Source organism: Pipistrellus hanaki (genome assembly GCF_964339955.1).
Source record: "Pipistrellus hanaki genome assembly, chromosome: 3".
In the NCBI taxonomy this organism is placed as follows: Eukaryota; Metazoa; Chordata; class Mammalia; order Chiroptera; family Vespertilionidae; genus Pipistrellus; species Pipistrellus hanaki.
Genome location: NC_140505.1, coordinates 65,669,910 through 65,690,426, shown reverse-complemented (window position 1 = coordinate 65,690,426; position 20,517 = coordinate 65,669,910). Strand labels below are relative to the sequence as shown.

Here is a 20,517-nt window from a genome sequence, read left to right as displayed (position 1 = left end):
CATATCTCTTAGATATTTCTGTGAATTTAAAAGGAAATTTTTTGTTGAGTTATAGCTGTTCCAGTTGTTGAAACATCAAAGGGAGAGACCAAAGGGATCTCTCACATCATCATTCCTCTTAATAGTTGCATTTTAATAGTGACTCAAATGGATAAGCCTTTTATGGCCAAACTAGGAAGCCGAAAACTTCCATAAAGAGTACAAAGGATATGGCGCTCAAAGATTTAATAGCTCATTTCCAGAGGTGGCCTCAGAAAGATGGTGAGCCCTGTCTCTCAAAAGCTGCTTCAGAACACAGGGAATCATAGGCTTTCTCCCTTGAACAGAGAAGGTTTAAGATTCCCTAAGCTTGGATCCACAGACTGTTCAGCTGCCTGTCAGATGCATCGGCATCACCCAGCTGGCAAAGCTAATAGACCATCTCTGGAAGGAATGGGGTCAATTTAAGAGTATTCAAAAACAGCTTTTTACTGGAGTTGGATTTGCCCAGAAAAATAGTTTCACTAATATTTTATCCTGCCAATCTAAATTTAGAAGAGATAAAACAATTCTCACCACTTCAAATTTCCACTGAACCCTGCAGATAAGAGATCATAGAGGTAAACATGATAAAATGCTTACCACCCTGGCTATGGCTAGATGTCCATGATCTCACAGCTGCAGCTGTCCAGGGAGGTAGTCATGTCCAAGACAGTGAATTCTTCTAGCTGGCTCACCCAAACCGTGGGGGCTAAAAATGTATTAATACTTTTCCTTCCAGATTCTAAGACCTTCTGGCTGGGCAAATAATCAAATTAACAATGATACATTTACAGGAGAAAATCAATGTTTTAATACATGCTCAGGGGGAATCTACATAAGCATGAACATTCCAAAGACAGTGAAAACAACATTGGGTGCATATGACATTTTTTGGATAAAGGAGAAAGGGTTGGGTAAGGGGAGCAGCATTAGATTTCAAAAGTCAGAACAGGTGAATCACAGGTTGTTGAGGAAGAGCAGAACACACATGTAAGACAAATTCTTGCTAAATAACTTAGAATTTTTGGGACACTAATACTAGAGAGAAGATTCTCAAGGTGATTAAGCCAAGACTCTCTTCCTAAAGCAGGTTTTCCTCTCTGAAGCTCTTAGGCAGGAAAGGGGTTGAGAGGGCTCAAAGGTGTTTTTCTTTTCTGAGTCTTTTGTTTCTTAATAAAGAGTTCAAAAGAAAAAATTCAAAAATCAGCTTCAGGGTAGCAAATTTTGCTGTCTTTCAGTGTATAATTATTTTTCATACGGTGCTTGTTAGAAATAAAGTCAGTGGTGGTCCATTTTCAAGGCAAGGCATTTAGCACTGAAAGGAAAATTACTGGTAATTTGCTTGCCTAGAGGCCTGGGGATGTGACAAAGCCCCTGCACCTGGAAAGCCCTGGGCAAACAGGATGTTAGAAAGAGCAAACCAACAGGGGGAGGATGGACCACAATGGAGTGAAGAAGTGGCTAAAGACTGTGTACATGTCAGAAAGCACATACCCCAGGAAGGCCTGCCCTCCACAAAGAGACAAAGAGAGGTCCAGTCAACTAAAAAGCCCATAGCCCACTTCCTAAATAACCCAATAGGAAATAAGGAAACTTAGGCAATGTTTGGGAAGATTGTGAACCACAAAGTACTCAGCCAATGAGGAACCAGGGGAGGGACTTATGGACTAGGGATACATTTCTTGTTGTAACTTCCTTCCTGCCTACCAGACACCCGATCTTGCAGGACTGCTATTAGAAGTTATTTTTGGCCGAAACCGGTTTGGCTCAGTGGTAGAGCGTTGGTCTGCAGACTAAAAGGTCCCAGGTTCGATTCCGGTCAGGGGCATGTACATTGGTTGCGGGCACTTCCCCAGTAGGGGGTGTGCAAGAGGCAGCTGGTTGATATTTCTCTCTCATCGACGTTTCTAGCTCTCTATCTCTCTCCCTTCCTCTCTGTAAAAAATCAATAAAATATATTTTTTTAAAAAGTTATTTTTGTTGTTGTACTTTGTGTCTCTGAGTCCATTATTTGAGTTTAGGCAGTAGAGTGTGTTCCTCAAAGTGCTAAATTTGATTTTCTACTATTATATTAATGTCATGTGTCAGTGTTCATAAGGAATGGTGATTTTAAGTTGAATATTATGATTTCTATGTTTGGCTTTGTATCAGGGTGACACTGGCCACATGGAATGAGATAGGATGTGTTCTTTCCTTTATTTCCTAGAAGTGCCTGTGGAGCAATATTAGTATTTGTTGTTTTAAAATATGTGAAATATTTCGCATGTCAAATCATCTAGAGGTTTTCCTTGAACATAGACTCATCACATTTCATGTCCTAAGTTATTGAACTTTTTCATATGTTTCACTAAATGCTTAGCCCTTTCCTTGCCTAATTCTTACTTGCCTTTCAAGTCTACTTAAAAGGCTTGCCCTTGCAATAATGGGATTTAATACACTTTGCAATATTATAGAATTGTTTTTCCTATTTCTAATGTTCCTTGAATGAATTGTGCTGTTAATGTGTCTGTATATGTACTATTTGATTTCATATATCATTTGATAATGTAAAGAGAATTGAAAAACTGTAGAGTTTAAAAGTCTGAGTACATATATAATAGAGGTCATAAACCAGTAGGATCAGACCTAAACCGGCAGTCGGACATCCTTCTCACAATCCAGGACTGCTGGCTTCCAAATGCTTGCCAGCCTGCCTTCCTGTTTGCCCCTAATCACTTCTTCCTGCCAGCCTGATCACTCTTTAACCACTCCCATGCCAGCCTGATTGATGTCTAACTGCTCCCCTGCCGGTCTGTTTGCCCCCAACTTTCCTCCTCTGCCAGCCTGATCACCCCTAACAACCCTCCCCTGCAGGGTTGATCGCCTCCAACTGCCTTTCCTTGCAGGCCTGGTCCATCTCAACTGCCCTCCCCTGCTGGCCATCTTGTGGTGGTCATCTTGTGTCCACATGGGGGCAGGATCTTTTACCAGATGGGGCAGCCATACTGTGTGTTGGAGTGATGGTCAATCTGCATATTACTCTTTTATTAGATAGGATACTGAGTGGCTAGATTATTATGCGTTCAGTGATCATAATAATCTGGCCACTAGGTGTATATCTGTAGCTTGGTTAATGCTCCTTAACCCCAGACCATGAATTCATTAGTTATTCACCATCTCCACTTGGACATCTAAGAGACTGCACAAATTTAATAGGCTCATTAATTCAATAGACTCCTGATTTTCCTACCCCTCAATCCTCAACTCCTCTAGATTATCTAAAAGCAGTTCTAGTTTTCCTGTCACTCAGGCAAAGACTTGAGTCATCCTTGATACCTTTTTGGAATCACATTCTTCTAATCAGTCATCATTACCAATTTAGAGTCAATTACAAGCAGAAATCAATCAAATTTCACTGCTTCTACCTGTTGAAGGTATTGTCACCTTTTTCTTGAACTACAATACAAGTAAATCCTCCAATTTACTGTCCAGCTGGATTCTACCTTCTGAATACATGACAATACAAACGCCAAGGTATTCTTCTCAATGTGTATCTGTTTAAACACTTCAGTGGCTGCCAATTATTTTCAGTATAAAAGCCAGAACCAGGCTTCACATGACCTGAATAGCATTATCTTTCTGATTTTATCCACTACTTTAATTTCTTTCACTCACTCTGGCCTGGTTTCATTGTTTTTCTTGCTATGATTATATTCCTGGCTCAGGATCTTTGTCCAAGTTGCTCTCCCTGCCCAAGATTCTCTCCAAGATACCTTTGAGACTTGCTCTCCTTCACCTCATTTAAACCTTTAGAAAAGGTTATCTTCTCTTTGGCATCTTTCCTGAGAACTTGATTTAAATGTTCAGTGCCCTCCCAACCACTGGACTCTCCATTAATTATCCTTGTTTTATTTTTCTCCACAATATTTATCATATTCTAACATTCTAAAATTTAAGTATTTGATTTACCTTTCACCTTTTTCTAGAAAGTAAGGTCTGTGAGGAGAGAGGTTTGGGCTTTGTTTCATGGCTTATTCACCATCCCAACAAAAAGGCAGGTACATAATAGCTGAAGCATGTAGGTAGATAAAAAGGGTTATATATGATTTGTAAAACCCTGGATAGAATATTCTTTAGATAGCACTCTATTATTCTGGATATGATAACCTGTATGCCAGTTAAAAAAAAAAAAAAAAGCGAGCAAAGAATCTCAGTGTTTTATAGCTATAGTGGTTTATTTCTAGCTCCTGGTCACACATCTATAATAAATCAGTGCGGTTCTGTCCATATCAACTTCATCCAGGATACCAATTAGTCTTTTTAAAAGAATTTTGCCCCCCTTACTAGAAAAAACAAACAAAACTATGGCTAATAATGTTCTAAATCCTAAACCTTTGCTTGAATTATCACTTTCGTTTTTATTTCAGTGGCAAAGCAAGGCACATGACCAATCCTGAGGTCCATTGGGCAGGGAGTGTCATTCTCTCATAGGAAGCAGTAGAAATAAGTGTGAAGAATGATAATATAGACCAGGGGTCCTCAAACTTTTTAAAGTGGGGGCCAGATCACGGTCCCTCAGAGAGCTGGAGGGCCGGACTATATGAACTACTAATTCCTACTGTAACACCTCGGCTGCGCTCACTGCCTAAAAAACCTGGCGGGCAGGATCAGACTCCCCTGGGGGCTGCATGTGGCCCGCGGGCCGTAGTTTGAAGACCCCTGATATAGACTATAATATTATGTTTAAGTCATAATCAAGAGCACCCATTCACTTTATTTGTATAACTAATTTATTATGTTTCTTATTTTATAATTTTTAAAAATTGGGTATTGTAATTTTTTTCTATTATACTTTTTTTGGCATAAGAAACATAATCTTTGTACTTTCATCCCTATTGTTTTGATAATTAGATAATTTATAAATTCTTTTTTAAACATGCTTTAGCTTGTCTTTTTATTTTGGACACAAATTTTAATTTACTGCTATAACATCTAGTACTTCCCTTATGAATGAAGCAAAGGATATAATTGTCTTAGTCCACTTGGGCTACTATAAAAATACTGTAGACTGGATGGATTATAAATAACAGACATGTATTTTGCACAGTTCTGGAGTCTGGTAAGTACAAGATCAAGGTGCTGGCAGTTTCATTGTCTAGTGCTCTGCTGTCACCATCTTAAAAGTTTATTGTTTTTTTAAATCCTCATCCTGGTTCATAAATGGCAGTCTTTGTGGCATGTTCTCTCATGACAGAAAGGGGGAGGAAGCATTTTTAGGCCTCTTTTATAAGGGTGCTAATCCCATTCACCCTTATGACCTACTTGGAAAAATCCCCATGTTCTAATATCATCACTCTAGGGGTTAGGATTTAAATAGGTGAATTTTGTGGGGACACAAACATTCAGTCGATAGCATTCTGCCTGTAACCCTCCAAAATTCATGTCCTTTTCATGTGCAAAAGATACTTGTTCCATTCCATAACCTCCAAAGTCTTGTTCCAGAATCAACTTTTACATTGAACTCCAAAGTGTCATTTAAAAGTTATCTAAATCAGATATGGGTAATACTCAAGGTAAAATTTATACTGAGGCAAACTTTCTTAGCTCTGAACTTGTGAAATCAAATGTGTTATACACTTCATAGTTTGAGATGGGTCAAGTAGAGAGTAGACACTCTCCTTCCAAAAAGAGAAATAGAAAAGGAAAAGATAATAGGCCCTGAGCAAGTCCAAAATGAATTGACTCCACCTTTGTGACCTAATTGTCTTCTAAAGGCCCGGTCCCCTAATATCATCACAATATATGGATTCTGGGGCAGGGTGTGGGGGGAGGGACACAAACATTTAGTCCATAACAGTAGTTATTAGAAATATTGCTGCTATTCAACTAGTCTAGCTATGATTCACTTGTTCACGCATAGATCATTGGTACAATGGTAACAAAAGAATAGGATGCATTTGAGAAGCAGGAGGGAAACTATATGGGACATACTATATTATATTGATGTTTCAGAAACAGTGAAATTGAGTATTATTTTGAGATTCAAGGACTGGAATTTCTGTGCTCCAAGTAACTTCAATCAGAATTGAGGAAGTCCTTTGGGGATTCATACATGAGGGGGATCTTGTTCACAGCTGTCTGGGCAACATCTCTTTCTTTTCCACAGTTTTCTTGAATTAGATAATGCTATTGCCTTATGTCATCCTGCATTTCTTTATGAGGGAAAAAACCACCAGGAAGTTCATTTAAGTGCAAAGGATTTTGAGTCTTCCAATTCTGAGCCAAGTGGCTCAATCCCTTTGAGGAATCCTGGAAAAGTTAGTTTCTCTAAGCTTCAGTTTTCCTGCTCTGCAAATAGGAAAGCATTACAATCTATATAAATGAACGTGTTATTGATTTATTGCATGTAAGATGCCTCACACAGTCCTGGGAGTATATTATGTTTTCCATAAATATTTTTTTCTCCTTATTATCCAACCTAAATATGTTAAAGCTTCTTTTATTATTTTTTTTTAGCTTTAAAATCCTAAAATTTTTATGATCTATTCACATATAAATACATGGCTTCCTGATAGAGAAGAAAACTGATGCAAACTGTTAGATGAGAGTTAAATGCTGAGAGCACATAATGAGAAGAAAAGAAGCAACCTTTCAGCAGGAGGAGATGTGTGAAAGTTTAGCATGTAAACTGAACTGAAATTATTTGAGAGGTTTATTTCCTGTTTAATAAACTATGTAAATTTGCTCAAAAAATACATCTATCAAGGCAATAAAAAAAACAAAAACAAACCCTCTATGAATTCATGATTTACTGCCCATGAGGTAACAGAGTATCTCTGACAAAATCCTGTAAATATTACAAATCACTTTAGAGTCTTAGGGTTACTCAAAGAGTTCTGTTTCCTAAGAGTTAAATATTTTGTCACATTTTTGACAAAAGTGATATCATTAATCACATGTGGGATATAAGGACTGTGTGAATTTAGTCATCACTAAATTGTATGATATCTTGTGTAGAACAAAATATGGACATGACAAATAACAAAACTGAAGACTTGGTTAGTGATAGGAAAGTTATGTTTTCAATATAAAATTGACAGTTATTACCTAAATAATATTATTTAAAGCTATGGAAATATTGAGGAAAACTGCTGAAAAACTATTTTTTAAAGCAAATGATCAAGGCAGCAACCTGGGAGAAGTTTTTGTTTGTTTGTTTGTTTGTTTGTTTCATGTTGATTTTTTAATCAGTGAAGGTGACTCTGGAGTTAGTTGAAAAGAAAGAAGGAATCAGGAATATGCACTGCTATCAAGAAGAAAAAAAAGAGAGCTTTTGAAGGAAAGTATGACATGTGCAGAGGTCAAATAGAAGCAGAGATTAAAATGTTAACATTTATGTGACTTTAGTATTATATGGTCAATGATCTTTCAGAAGAACCAAATTTTAGTAGATTAGCCAATAAGTAGTGAGATTGCAAAGTCATAATCAGAAAATAGAGGCAATAAATATAGATCACTCTTGAAAAATCTATATTTTGGGATTTTAAACTGAGGGAATGTTGTTTCTGGACAACATTTCTTTTTTCACAGGAAGAAAAAAGTCTGTCAATTAATAGCAGGAAATACAGACTTTTTCCCTTCTGTTATTTAGCAGATTGTCATTCACACATTGCATTAAAAATAAGTAAAACTAGAGGTAAATGCTTAGATGAAAATTAGGTAGTAGAGGAAATCCTAATGAACATCTATAAGAATTCAAAATAAAAATTATAATATATAATTGTAAAACTTTAAAAAAGATTTAAGACGGAGACATATAAAGTGTTCAGTGATTAGAAAACACAATTTGTGAAGATGTCAGCTTTCCTTACAAGGGGTAAAGTGTAATTTCAATACAAATTGTCATTAGAACAAGTTATAAAATAAAGGAAAATCATTAATTTATTAATAAGCAAATTAGCCCTGCTGGAGTGGCTCAGTGGTTGAACGTCTACCTATGAACCAGGAGATCATAGTTCTATTCCCTGTCAGGGCACATGCCCAGGTTGAGGGCCTGATCCCTAGTGTGGGGCATGCAGGAGGCAGCCACTCAATGATTTCCTCTCACCATTGATGTTTTTATCTCTGTCTTTCTCTTTGAAATCAATAAAAATATGTACATTTAAAAAATAAGCAAATTAAAATCACAAGGAGTTTTAATTATATATCATTAAGTATAAAATAGATTGATAATGATGTGAAAAAAAGAAAAATCTGTATTGAAAATGTAACTTGTACTAAACATTTTGCTGAATAGCCCTCCATTAACTACTAAATTTAAAAAATGCCTAACCTTTAAACAGTAAAAAGGCTGGTATACATATAATAGAGTAACTTCTGAATCTATGTCCCAGAAGAAATTTAGCAGGATATTTGTAGCAGCTATATTGTTAACTAAAAAGGAAGAAAAACGAAAATAAAACTGCAATGACCTACATGTAAATCACTGAGAGAATCAAGAATGGCTTTATGGGCATGTGATCTATGTAATCTTATAGGACTTCATACTTAAAATATCCCTATGATTGGTTTAATACTCTGCTGTCATCATCTTCAAGTTGTTGGCGGTATTTTTGTTCTTTTTTATCCTCACCTGAGGATATGTTTATTGATTTTTAGAGAGAGAGGAAGAAAGGCAGCTGTAAAGAGAGAGAGAGAGAGAGAGAGAGAGATTGATTGCCTTCATTATGTGCCCTTGAACCTGCTATCTTTTGGTGTACCTGAGGATTCTCAGACAAACTAGCCAAATCGTCTTAAAGTTTTTAATACTTTTTCAAATAGGTGCCTCACATTTTCATTTTGATCTGGGCCTCACAAATTACATAGCCATTCCCTAATAGAACTGTACAATAAATCGTTTATATAGTAGATATTATTGCTATGAAAAATGAATGAACTATAACATCATGCATTAACTTGGATGTAGTCCTTACATTAAAATATCCACTACAATTCCATTTCAGCAGGAAATATTAAACTATGTTTGTTCAATGTTGCATAAATAGGTAAAGAAGCTATACTTTAATTTTATCAGATAAGTCAGTATACTATTTATAGTTAAGCAGGTTCTTACTGATTCTCCATACATACATGATTTATAGTCTCTTCTATATGTATGATTTCTTTAAAAAAAAATTAAAATGTGTTGACTAGCTGAAACCAGTTTGGCTCAGTGGTAGAGCATCAGTCTGTGGACTGAAGGGTCCCAGGTTCAATTCCGGTCAGGGGCATGTATGTTGGTTGCAGGCACATCCCCAGTGGGGGGTGTGCAAGAGGCAGCTGGTCGATGTTTCTCTCTCATCAACATTTCTAGCTCTCTCTCTCTCTCCCTTCCTCTCTGTAAAAAAATCAATAAAATATATTTTTTAAAAATGTGTTGACTTTAAATGACATCTATCCATGAATTAGAACTGTAGCTTTACATCTCTGAAAAAGAAGTTGATGGATGGGGATGGGGGAGCAGTGAATTTGCAAGATAGAAGAAGCAAGATTTAAGAGGCTCATTTAAGTTGAATACAGAATTTCAAGTGATTCTCTAGAACTGGATTCCTCAATTAGTGCATTTTAAATGATGCATTAGGAAATTACTTACTAGTATAACTGTACTTTGGGGAGAAAGAATATGAGAGGAACTTTGTAATTTAGTTTTTAGAATGGAGAGATTTCAGCAAACTTTAGGCACAAGACAAGAGGTAACAAAGTCAACATGAAGCACATGTGCCAATGTGCCCTGGTCTGTGGTTGCCGACTTTACCTTTCTTCAGCGATGGGTGAGAGAGACTTCTTTTCCAATTTGTGATGCTGAAATTGCCAAAGCTGTCCAAGTGATGAAATGTGGGAAGACACTCTAAGAGTCAGCACAGAACAGGAGTAAAACATGTCGCTAACTATAGGACCATTAGTTAGAATCCCTCCATGTCACAGATTATCTCAAGTTGGAGCTATTGGGATGCAAATCATATCTTGATAACCAGGCACATAATGACAGGTATAAACCAGAGACTTCCAATGTGTCAACAGTCCCAGAGAGGAACTTAAGTAATTTAAAGCTGCTTTCAATATTTTCTACCATGAGGGTCCTATTTAAATGTGCTGGCTAAATAAGTGAATATTTTGGGGTTGTCAAATAAATTAGCATTGTGATAGTTTAAATTACTGCTTATCATCCTAGCTACAGGGTCTTTTGATTAGCAGCCCCAGTTATCTTAACTTATTGTAACTGGTACATGGTGGCAAAAAGACCCCATTTCCAAATGTTCTTAAGCTGCACTTTTTCCTAGAGCACCATTAGGGATAACTGACCAAAAGGGTAAAGATGTTGGAGGTGATCTGACTTTCAAAGGAGTCATTCTGTAAATTGAATTCACTGGTGGAATTTCATTAATGGAAATATTTTAGCTCCAAATCCTCCAGGGAGAAGCAAGCAACTAATTAAAAACAGCATATTGTGACTACTCCTAGAATACTCCAGTAGTAAATTGTGCTGCGCTGGTAGGGGATAAATCATTGTTTTCCTCTAAAAGCTGCCACACAATTTTCAAAATTACTTTCGGAAAGTAACATTTGCATTCATCTGACAGTGGCATTTATAATATGTGAACACCTTGAGCAAAATTTTCTATCTTCCAACTTAATAATTTACTTTTTTTATAAACTTAGTTTCACATCAGATATTCTAATGAATTTTGCTATGCATAATGCCAACATGTCTAGAGGCATATGTTTTTCTGGAATTTGTCAAACAGCTCAGCAATCTTATTTAACCTAAATATACTATTCCACTATATTATAACAAAGCATAATTTTGAGGTTATCAGGACCATAACTGCCTCTAAATACCTTTCCCTTAACTTCCTTTAGATAAGTTGGTCTAAAAACACTTATCTTTAAGATCTCACTACGGGTCTGAAAACAAATGTAAGTATAATATCTGGGATCTGATTTTCAAAGGAGACATTCTGTAAATTGAATTCACTGTTTTCTTTCCCACCTCCTTTATGCTGTCATTGTCACAAGTTATATCTTTATCTATTGTATGAACAATAATATAAATATATAATTATTTATTTGTCTTTTAAATTCTGTAGGACATAAAGTGGAGTTATCAATCCAACATACAATAACATTTGGTTATCTTTATATCTTTGAAAATGTCAAAATGTTTATATGTAGTTACATGTGAGCCTTTATTTGTATACCACACACACACACACACACACACACACACACCAGGGTGTTTTGAATGCTATACAGATGAGTACCCTGACTTGTTTGGGAAGTTTTATTTTGAATATTTATGCTTGATGCAAAAATATGTTTGGAACTTTGGAGAGCTCAACATACTGCTTGGAAATAGAGTTCTCAGTATATTAAAAAAGTGAATAAATAACCAAATGTAGAACAAGATGTGTAGAAAATACTATAAGACTTCTGATGGCCATGCTTCAATCAGAAGAAAACTATGATCAGCCATAATGGAAGTAAGTTGAGATCCACATATGGGGTCAATGGGTGATAACCAGTAAGCATCCTGGAAACCCAGCAGGAAAGACTATCATTCCATATAATAAAACCCTAATATGTAAATCAACCGAACTGAGGAAAGACCAGTGGAATGAGCGATTGCTATAACTCATGCTGACCACCAGGGGGCAGATGCTCCAGCTGCCCCAGGTGGAGGGGTGGGGGGAATGTGAGGGCAGCTCTTGCATTAAGCTTCTGTCCCTTGAGATGGAGGGAACCTGTGGCAGTGATCAATGGGTGGGGCTGCACAGCAGGCAGTGCCAGACCACCAACCAGGGCAGGTGCCAGTGGGGGCCTCCCAATCTCCCAGCCCACTAGTTGTCCCACAGATGGCCCTGATCACTGGTCAGGTCTGATCACTGGTCAGGCTGTTCTCTATATATTGGGAATAGTCTCTTAGATTTATTAAAAATTAAAACCTGGCAAGGCTACTCTGACACTGAACAAAACAGGATGATGCAGCAATGACATACATGGACTCTGGCTTGCACATTTTGTGGTCAGCCTGATTCTGACACTTATAACTGTGTGACAAAGCCAATTACTTAATTTCTCTCTGCTTCAGTTTTTCCATCCATAAGCAAGAGAAAATGGTATTACTGCCTCAGAAGGAATATGTATTACTTTTTATAATCAGGGCAAAAAATGTAACTGCCCATGCAAAAGCAACATGCCTTTCAGCTGTATGAAAATTATGGTCACTGATGCATGCAACATCCTGGATTGTGAGCAGGATGTCTGACTGCTGGTTTAGGCCCAACATCTCCTGAGGTTTTCAGATTTTGAGAGGATTTAGGCTGGGCTGAGGGACCCGCTCCTCCACCCCTCTCAATCAATGCATGAATTTTGTTTAATGGGTATTATTACTATGAGCTTCCTTCTTAGTAATGTTTTTATGTTGCATCTCATAAGTTCTGGCATATTTATTTTAATTTTTGTTTGTTTCAAGAAACTTTTTATTTTCCCTTAAATTTCTTCTTTTATCCATTGATTGTTCAGGTGAGTGTTTTTAAATTTCCACGTGTTCATGTATTTTCCAGTTTTCCTTTTGTTATTGACTTTCAATTTTATGCTGTTGTGGTCAGAGAAGATACTCTGTATGATTTCAATCTTCTTGAACTTTTAAGAATTGCTTTGTGGCCTAACATATGGTTCCATATTCTAAGAATGTGCATTCTGCAGTTATATGTTCATATGATCTATTGTGTTGTTCAAATATGCTCTTTTCTTATGGAGTTTCTGTCTGGATGGTCTATCCATTGTTCAGAATAGGATATGAAATAGCACAACTGTGATTGTATCACTATTTGTTTTTCCTATTAGCTCTGTTCATTTTTGCTTTATATACTCAAGTACAGTTATTATATACTAGATGCCCGGTGCACAAAAATTTCTAATCTGGTTGAGAGGGGTGTCCCTCAGCCTGGCCTACCCCTCTCACAGTCCAGGAGCCCTCAGGGAATGTCCTATTGGGAGTGGGTCTAGCCGCAATCTGGCCTCCCTTTGTGTGAGGTGACTGGGCTGATCAGGTGAAGGCACCACCCCCATCACCCCACTGCTGCTGCCATTGCTGGCCACAAGGCCTGAGCCCCAGGCCTCACAGCTGCCTTGGCTTTGTCTGGATGGATATCTGGAAAACATCAGCCCTAATTAGCATATTACCCTTTTATTAGTATATATTCTTAATGAACTGACCCCTTTGCTATTATGACCCTCTTTTTCTCCCCACCCTTTTTTTTCTATTCCTTACCTGAGATATTTTTCCATTGATTTTTAAAGAGAGTGAAGAGAGAGGGAAAGACAGAAAGAAATATTAATGTGAGAGAAACACATTGATTGGTTATCTCCTGCAAGAGCCCTGACCAGGGCCTGGGCCAGGGAGGAGCCTTCAACCAAGGTATGTGTCCTGGACCGAATCAAACCCGGACTCTTTAGTCTGCAGGCCTATGCTCTATCCTCTGAGCCAAACCGCTAGGACTTTTTTTCTCTTTTTGCTACTTTTAGTTTAAAGTCTATTTGTCTGATACAACTGTAGGTACCTCTGCATTTTTTTAAGTTATCATTTGCTTGAAATGACTTCTTACATTCCTTTCCTCTCAGTCTATTTGTATCTTTAAAACTAAAGTTGCTTGCGGGCATCATATCTTTGGATTTTATTTTATTTTTTAAATCTATTCAGCCTTTCTATGTCTTTTGATTAGAGAATTTAATACATTTTTATTTAAAGTAACTATTTATAGGAAAGAATTTACTATTGGCATTTTGTTCATTGTGTTTTGGTTGTTTTGGAGATCCATTATTCCTTGTTTTTTTATACCGCTGTCTTTTTTATGTTTTGATGTTTTTTGTTATTACTATGCTTTGACTTCTTGTTCATTTTCTTGTGTTTAATTGTTACAAGTTTTCCCTTTGTGGTTACTGTGAGGGGGAGCCATTTGTTCACTGCAGCATCTTGCTGCAAGGAGAGGCAGAGAGTTTTAAAAACTATGAAGTCATGGCTCCTCTTTCTTACTAGCCCTTCCTTTCGTTTATCTCCATCCTCATGCATTTTGTTAAAAGCAGCAAAAAAGAAACCAGGTGGCATGTTTAACATTATGTTTAGGATCTTACAGGTTAGATCATCCAATTCATTACATGAATTTTCTACTTTATTCATGATTTTGGAGAACAAGGTTGTTAATTTTGAACAAATCTCTTCCTTCTTCCAATAATGGTGGTATTACCTCCTTTTATTGGGTAGGCAGCTAAGTAATTGCGGATTTTTTAAAGAAAATCAAAGACAATTTTTTCATGGAACTAAATAACTTTATTCTGTAATGTATTGCCCATTTTGATCAATGACCTTTTGCCATCTTTCAGGCAGCATCATAATCCCACGTTCAAAAAACTTCTGGTTTTTATTAGCAAAAAACTGAATCAGGTACGATTTGACATCATCATCATTATTGAAATTTTTACCATTCAAGGAGTTTTGTAAAGATCGAAACAAAAAGTAATCAGATGGTGCAAGGTCAGGACTATATGGTGGATGTGGCAAAACATCCCAACCAAGCTCCATTAATTTTTGCCGAGTGACCAAAGATGTGTGTGGCCTTGCATTGTCATGATGGAATACAACACCTTTTTGATTTGTCAATTCGGGCCGCTTTTCTTCAACTGCATTGTTTAATTTCGTTAGTTGTTCAATGTAGACATCAGAATTGATCGTTCGGTTGGGTGGTAAGAGTTCAAAGTAGACAATTCCTTTGTAATCCCACCAAACTGATAACAAAACCTTCTTTTGATGAATATCAGCTTTTGATGTTGTTTGAGTTGGTTCACCTGGCCTGCTCCACGATCTTTTCCGCTTGATATTGTTGTAAACAACCCATTTTTCATCGCCAGTTATCAGTCGTTTTAAAAATGGATCATTTTCATTACGTTTCTTTAGCAAATCGCAGCTGCTAATGCGTTGCGTTAACTGTGATTCTTTAATTTCGTGAGGAACCCATGTATCGAGTTTTAAAACATAGCCAAGTTGTTTTAAGTGATTTTCAATGCATGTATGTGATACATGAAGCTTCTCTGCAATCTCACGTGTTGTACTGTGACAGTCCGAATTGATTATTGCTTTGATTAGGGCGTCATCAACTTCAACTGGACGACCAGAGCGTTTTTCATCTTTGAGTGAAAAATCACCAGAACAAAATTTGGCAAACCAATTTTGATACTGCCGTTCTTTTAAGGCTTCGTCACCATAAACAGCACATAACTTTTTATGAGCTTGAGATGCGTTTTTCCCTTTGAGGAAATAAAAAAGCAAAATATGACGAAAATGTTCCTTTTGATTTTCCATTTTTTAACGAACGCCAAACGAAAACTACAAAACAGATCAAAAAACTTTTTTTACTGATTAACAGCTGAATAGCCAACTATCAAATAACAAAATGTGTTTTACATTTGTACTACGTCTGCAAACCTAAAAATTCAACTGAAGCCATATATGTGAGAAACCCGCAATTACTTAGTTGCCGACCCAATACTTGAAACTGTTACTCATAAACCCTTACCCATAGTCTTATCAAAGGCCATGAGTCTTCAAGTAGCAGCTTCTTCAAGGACCTTTGCCTTTTCCCTAAGTCTGCAAAACCTTCTTCTCAGTCCCAAAGCAGTCCTATAAGGTTTTTTTTGTTTTGTTTTTTTACAGCAACATGCCACTTCCAGATACCCAAGTATTAATTACTTATGGCTGCATAAAAGTTACCCACATGTAGCAGATTAAAATGAGAAACATTCATTTTAAATTTCTCTGGATTTTTAAGTGTCTAAAAAACTGCTTAGTCTGTTAATTCTGGCTCAGTCTTGCATGAAACTGCAATCAAGGCACCAGCTGTTGTGTTGACCATCAGCACAAAGCTTGTGTGGGTCTGGAGGACCTACTTCCAAGCTCACACTGATGGCTATTGGGAAGATACTCAGTTTCTTATCATCTAAGCCTACGCATATGACTGTTGATATTATGTCTTTCACTGGAGCAAATAATGCAAAAGAAACAATGGGTTCAAGACAGAAGGCACTGTGTTTTATAACCTTCTCTTGAAGTAACACATCCTAACTTCTACACTATCCTGTTCATCATGCAGGGCAGTGCTGGACGATGTGGTGGGAATGAATGACAGGAGGCATGGTGAGGTTGTCTGTTCCATCAGAAGAGGGGGAGGTAGAATAGAAGAAACATTCTACTCCTAGAACCCAGAATGTAGGAGACTTCAAATAAATGTTACTTGAATCATTGATGACAAAATTCACTGGGGATTGTCGTTTGCTTTAGTTTTGCTGAGCACCTTTAGATAAAACAATGTTAAAAAACATTTCCAAGGACCTTTGCCTGGATGACTACTTTATTCTTGCTACATCTCACAATAGTAATCATAATAAATCTGTAAGGCATGATTTCTTTTAAAGATAATCAGTTGTTTATTTTATAAAGTTAGTAATTTTGTATATTTTTGCCTTTTCCATTTTTTTCCGCATTTATATACTCAAATAAATTCATGTTTTTGGTATCTGTTGAAGTTATTTTCAGTGGCCTAGATGACATCAATTAAAAATTATCTGACTCGTTTGCATTTATATGTATTTGCCTTATCTCTTCAAATATTTCCAACTTTTTGAAGGTATGATGACTGTTATTTTTATAATATTTCCTCATGCTTATATATCCAAATGAGTTTAAGTCAGCAATCTAAATGTCCATTGACAGATGAATGGATAAAGAAAAAGTAATATATATGGCAAAAGGAAATCCTGTCATATATGACAACATGGAAGAACTGAAGGATGTTATGCTAAGTGTCTGTCACAGAAGGACACATTCTGCATGACTATTCTAATGTAAGGAATCAGAAAGAGTAAACTCATTCAAGCAGAGTGTAGAATGGTGGCTTACAGGGCTTGGGGTTTAGGGTGGAGAATAGGGGAAATAAAGAGTTGCTGTTTAGTGAATGGGTATGTAATCAGTTATCTACACTAATAAAAGGGAAAGATGCTAATTGACCATAGCTCTGCTGTACTCATAGCAAATCAGGAGTGATATGCAAATTAACCCAACAAAAATGGTGGGTAAATTTGCATATGCAGGTGGCACTGGCAGTGCCTGATGCCGCCCTCGGGGTCCAGGCCATGATCAGGGACCCAGGCAGGCAGCACAGGCAGTGCCTGACACAGCCCACAGGGTCCAGGTGAAAATTGGGGACCTAGGTAGGTGAGGGTGGCCAGGTCTCTAGGATCACTGTCTGCCCCTGGGCCACCTGTGGACACCAGTAGAGCAGGATCAGGTTGAACATTTTAATGAAAATGGGATGCCTGTGCCCTGCCCTACCATGCCCTGTCCCTGGCCAGGAGAGGGAAGTGGGCAGTTAATAGGCACCAGTGATCAGTAGGGGCTGGGAGCAATCTACAGGCTTGCTACCAGGAAGAGGTGCTGAACCATGAGCATGCAGGGGGCTGTCTGATGGAGGCATGCAAAGGTGGAGATGAGGCAGCTCTCACCGGCATGGAGCTTGAAAAGCACACCAATAGCCTGATGGATAAAATCTCCTTTTTGAAGAAGGTGCATGAGAAGAGATCACCTAGCTGCAAGTGCAGATCCAGTAGCTCAGATCTCCAAGTCCGACCTCTCTCTGCCACCTTCAAGGACATCCACACCCAGTATGAGAATCTGGCTGCCAAGAACATGCAGAATGCCGAGGGATGGTACAAAAGCTGATTCACCATACTGACCGAGAGTGCTGCCAAGAATACCTACACGTTGTGTGCCACTAAGGATGAGGTGTCCGAGCACTGCTGCCTGCTCAAGGCCAAGACCTTGGAGATGGAAGCAAGCTGGGGCATGAACGAAATGCTGGGAAAGCAGTTGCAAGAGTGCCAACATTAGTGCTATGCAGGACACAATCAACAAATTAGAGAATGAGTTGAGAACTACAAAGAGTGAAATGGCAGGATATTTAAAAGAATTCCAGGACCTCCTCAATGTGAAGATGGCTTTGGACATTGACATTGCAGCTTACAGGAAACTGTTGGAAGGTGAGGAGACCTGGCTTAGTTTCACCAGCATGGAAAGCATAGCCAGTGGCTACTCCCAGAGTTCCCAGGTCTTTGGCCGATCTGCCTACAATGGTTTACAGACTAGCTCCTACTTGCTGTCCACTGGCTCCTTCCCTTCTTAATACACCAGCCAAGTCCAGGAGGAGCAGATTGAGGTGGAGGGAATCATTGAGGCTGAAAAGCTGACGAAGCTAAGGATGACCCCCCCCCTCTGAAGGAGAGCTGAGGAAGAGAAGGAGAAAGAAGAGGCTTATGAAGAGCAAGGAGAGGAAGAGGAAGAAGGTGCCAAGGAAGAATTTGAGGATGCAAAGGAGGAAGAAGGAGGTGAAGGTAAAGGAGAAGATGTCCAAGAAGCTGAAGATGTGAAGAAAGATGAAGGTGCTGGGGAGGAGCAAGCAACCAAGAAGAAAGAGTGATTCCCCCTTTCCTTAATTATTTCAGGAATAATCTTCCTGAAACCAGATCAACCCCATCACCAACCAAGCATTTTAGTTCCCGATACTATATGAATTAAGAAATCTATATGTGTAGCATTCTGAGGTGACTCAGGTTGGACATTAAATGTTGTGCTATGACTTTTCTCCTTATGCAGAGTATCTGTTTGCTTGCAGAGTGGCTTCCTGGCTTGCTACCAGCCTGTGCATGGTCCACCCTTATGAGTTCAGGATCTGTGAATAATTCAGATGTTTACAATAAAAACACATGAATACATGAATTCTCTAATGTTAATGTTAAATTTCATGGAAAAATAGTCCTTTGAATCTTTGGTGATTAGAAATTAAAGGCCTCAAATAAGTGCAATAAACAGTAAATAATGTTACATTAAATGACAAAAAAAAACAAAAAAAAAACAAAAAAAAAAAAAACATGGCCAGGAGACATTCAAAGAACTAGGGAACCATTCCCAAATCAGGAAGGGAAGTCACAGGGTGTATATTATAGCTACAAATGCAGTATTTCCTACTAATTACAACATATGAAATGTAATATATTAGATGCCTTCCTACTGCATGAAGTACACATTTTCATAGAGTAATACTGGTAGATATATTATAGTTATGGCAATATGTCATATCCTATCTATATTAATAAAAGGGTAATATGCTGATTAGACCATGAGATCTTCTAGACATCCTTTTGGACAAAGCCATGGCGGCAGGGCCAAGGCAGAGGAAGTTAGAGGTGATCAGGCCAAGAGGGAAAGACAATTAGAGGTGATCAGGTTGGCAGAGGGGGTAGCAGCTGGGGGCGAGCAGGCCAGCAGAGGGGAACCAGTTGGAGGAAGCAGGCCAGTAGGCAAAATATTTAGGGGCAATCAAGTTGGCAGGTAGGTGAGTGGTTAGGAGCCAGAAGTTCCGGATTGAGAGAGGGTTGTCCAACTGCCGGTTTAGGCCCGATCCCACAGGGATCTCAGATTGGAGAGTGTTAGGCCAGGCTGAGGGACACCCTTGGCCCCCCCAATCCTGTGCACAAAGATAAATTATAGAGTTCTGTTGTATAACACTGTGCCTATAATTAACAGTACTGTATTGTTGTAACTTAAAAATGTCAAGAGGTTAGATCTAATGTCATGTGTTCTTATTAAACACACACACAAGAATATGTGTGGATGTAAAATACAAATATGAGCATGTTTCTTGTTTGCTAGAATTCAAAATGTGTGTGAGATTTTTTCCTGCAGTATACAAATATTTGCCTGTATTGTTTGAGAAGCTGAATTCATAAAGGATTTATAAAAATGAGGATATTAAAGATAATTTCACAAAGAACCCAGGATCCTTATTCAAATTTATCTATATAAAATCAAAGAAAATCTAGTTAAATAAATAACTTTGGAAAGAATAACAAAAATATACTTACATATTTCAAGAAAAACAATGTTTGATTAAAGGTAATGTTTAATAAATGAGTCCACCCCCCCAAAAAAAAAGAAAGAAAAAAAGAAAGAAAGAAAGAAAGAAAGAAAGAAAGAAAGAAAGAAAGAAAGAAAGACTGACTCTGCTTCTGGTGAAATGTTACAAAAGAGTCCTTAAGAAAAATATAGCATAGTTTAGTGAATTAAAAAAAACACACAAAAAATTTCTAGATTTCCACCCATTTACAGTTTATATACCAGTAGTAAAATTGTGACTTATACTTCTTGTCATCTTATCAATTGCTGCATTGATCATAAAATGTTCCCCATTTTTATTTAAAGATAGTTATACTAAACTCTATGATCAAATAAAAACCAGACAACCTTGAAGGTGGAGGGAACAGAATTCTTTTTAATGCAGGACCATGAAAATTGGACTGAACCTAATGGACCAAGAAAACACTTACTAAAACTAAAACAGTATTGAAAGATGCTCTCACAAAGGGATTGGCGAG

At 37.7% G+C, this 20,517-nt stretch overlaps 1 pseudogene across 1 annotated transcript; it reads left to right on the top strand.

Annotated features, from left to right (window-relative positions):
* The first annotated feature begins 209 nt into the window (after positions 1-209).
* LOC311619649 (neurofilament light polypeptide-like) lies at positions 210-18,563 on the top strand (annotated as a pseudogene). Its single transcript has 2 exons — positions 210-261; positions 17,484-18,563. The product of its transcript is annotated as a neurofilament light polypeptide-like (transcript).
* The last annotated feature ends 1,954 nt before the right edge of the window (positions 18,564-20,517 follow it).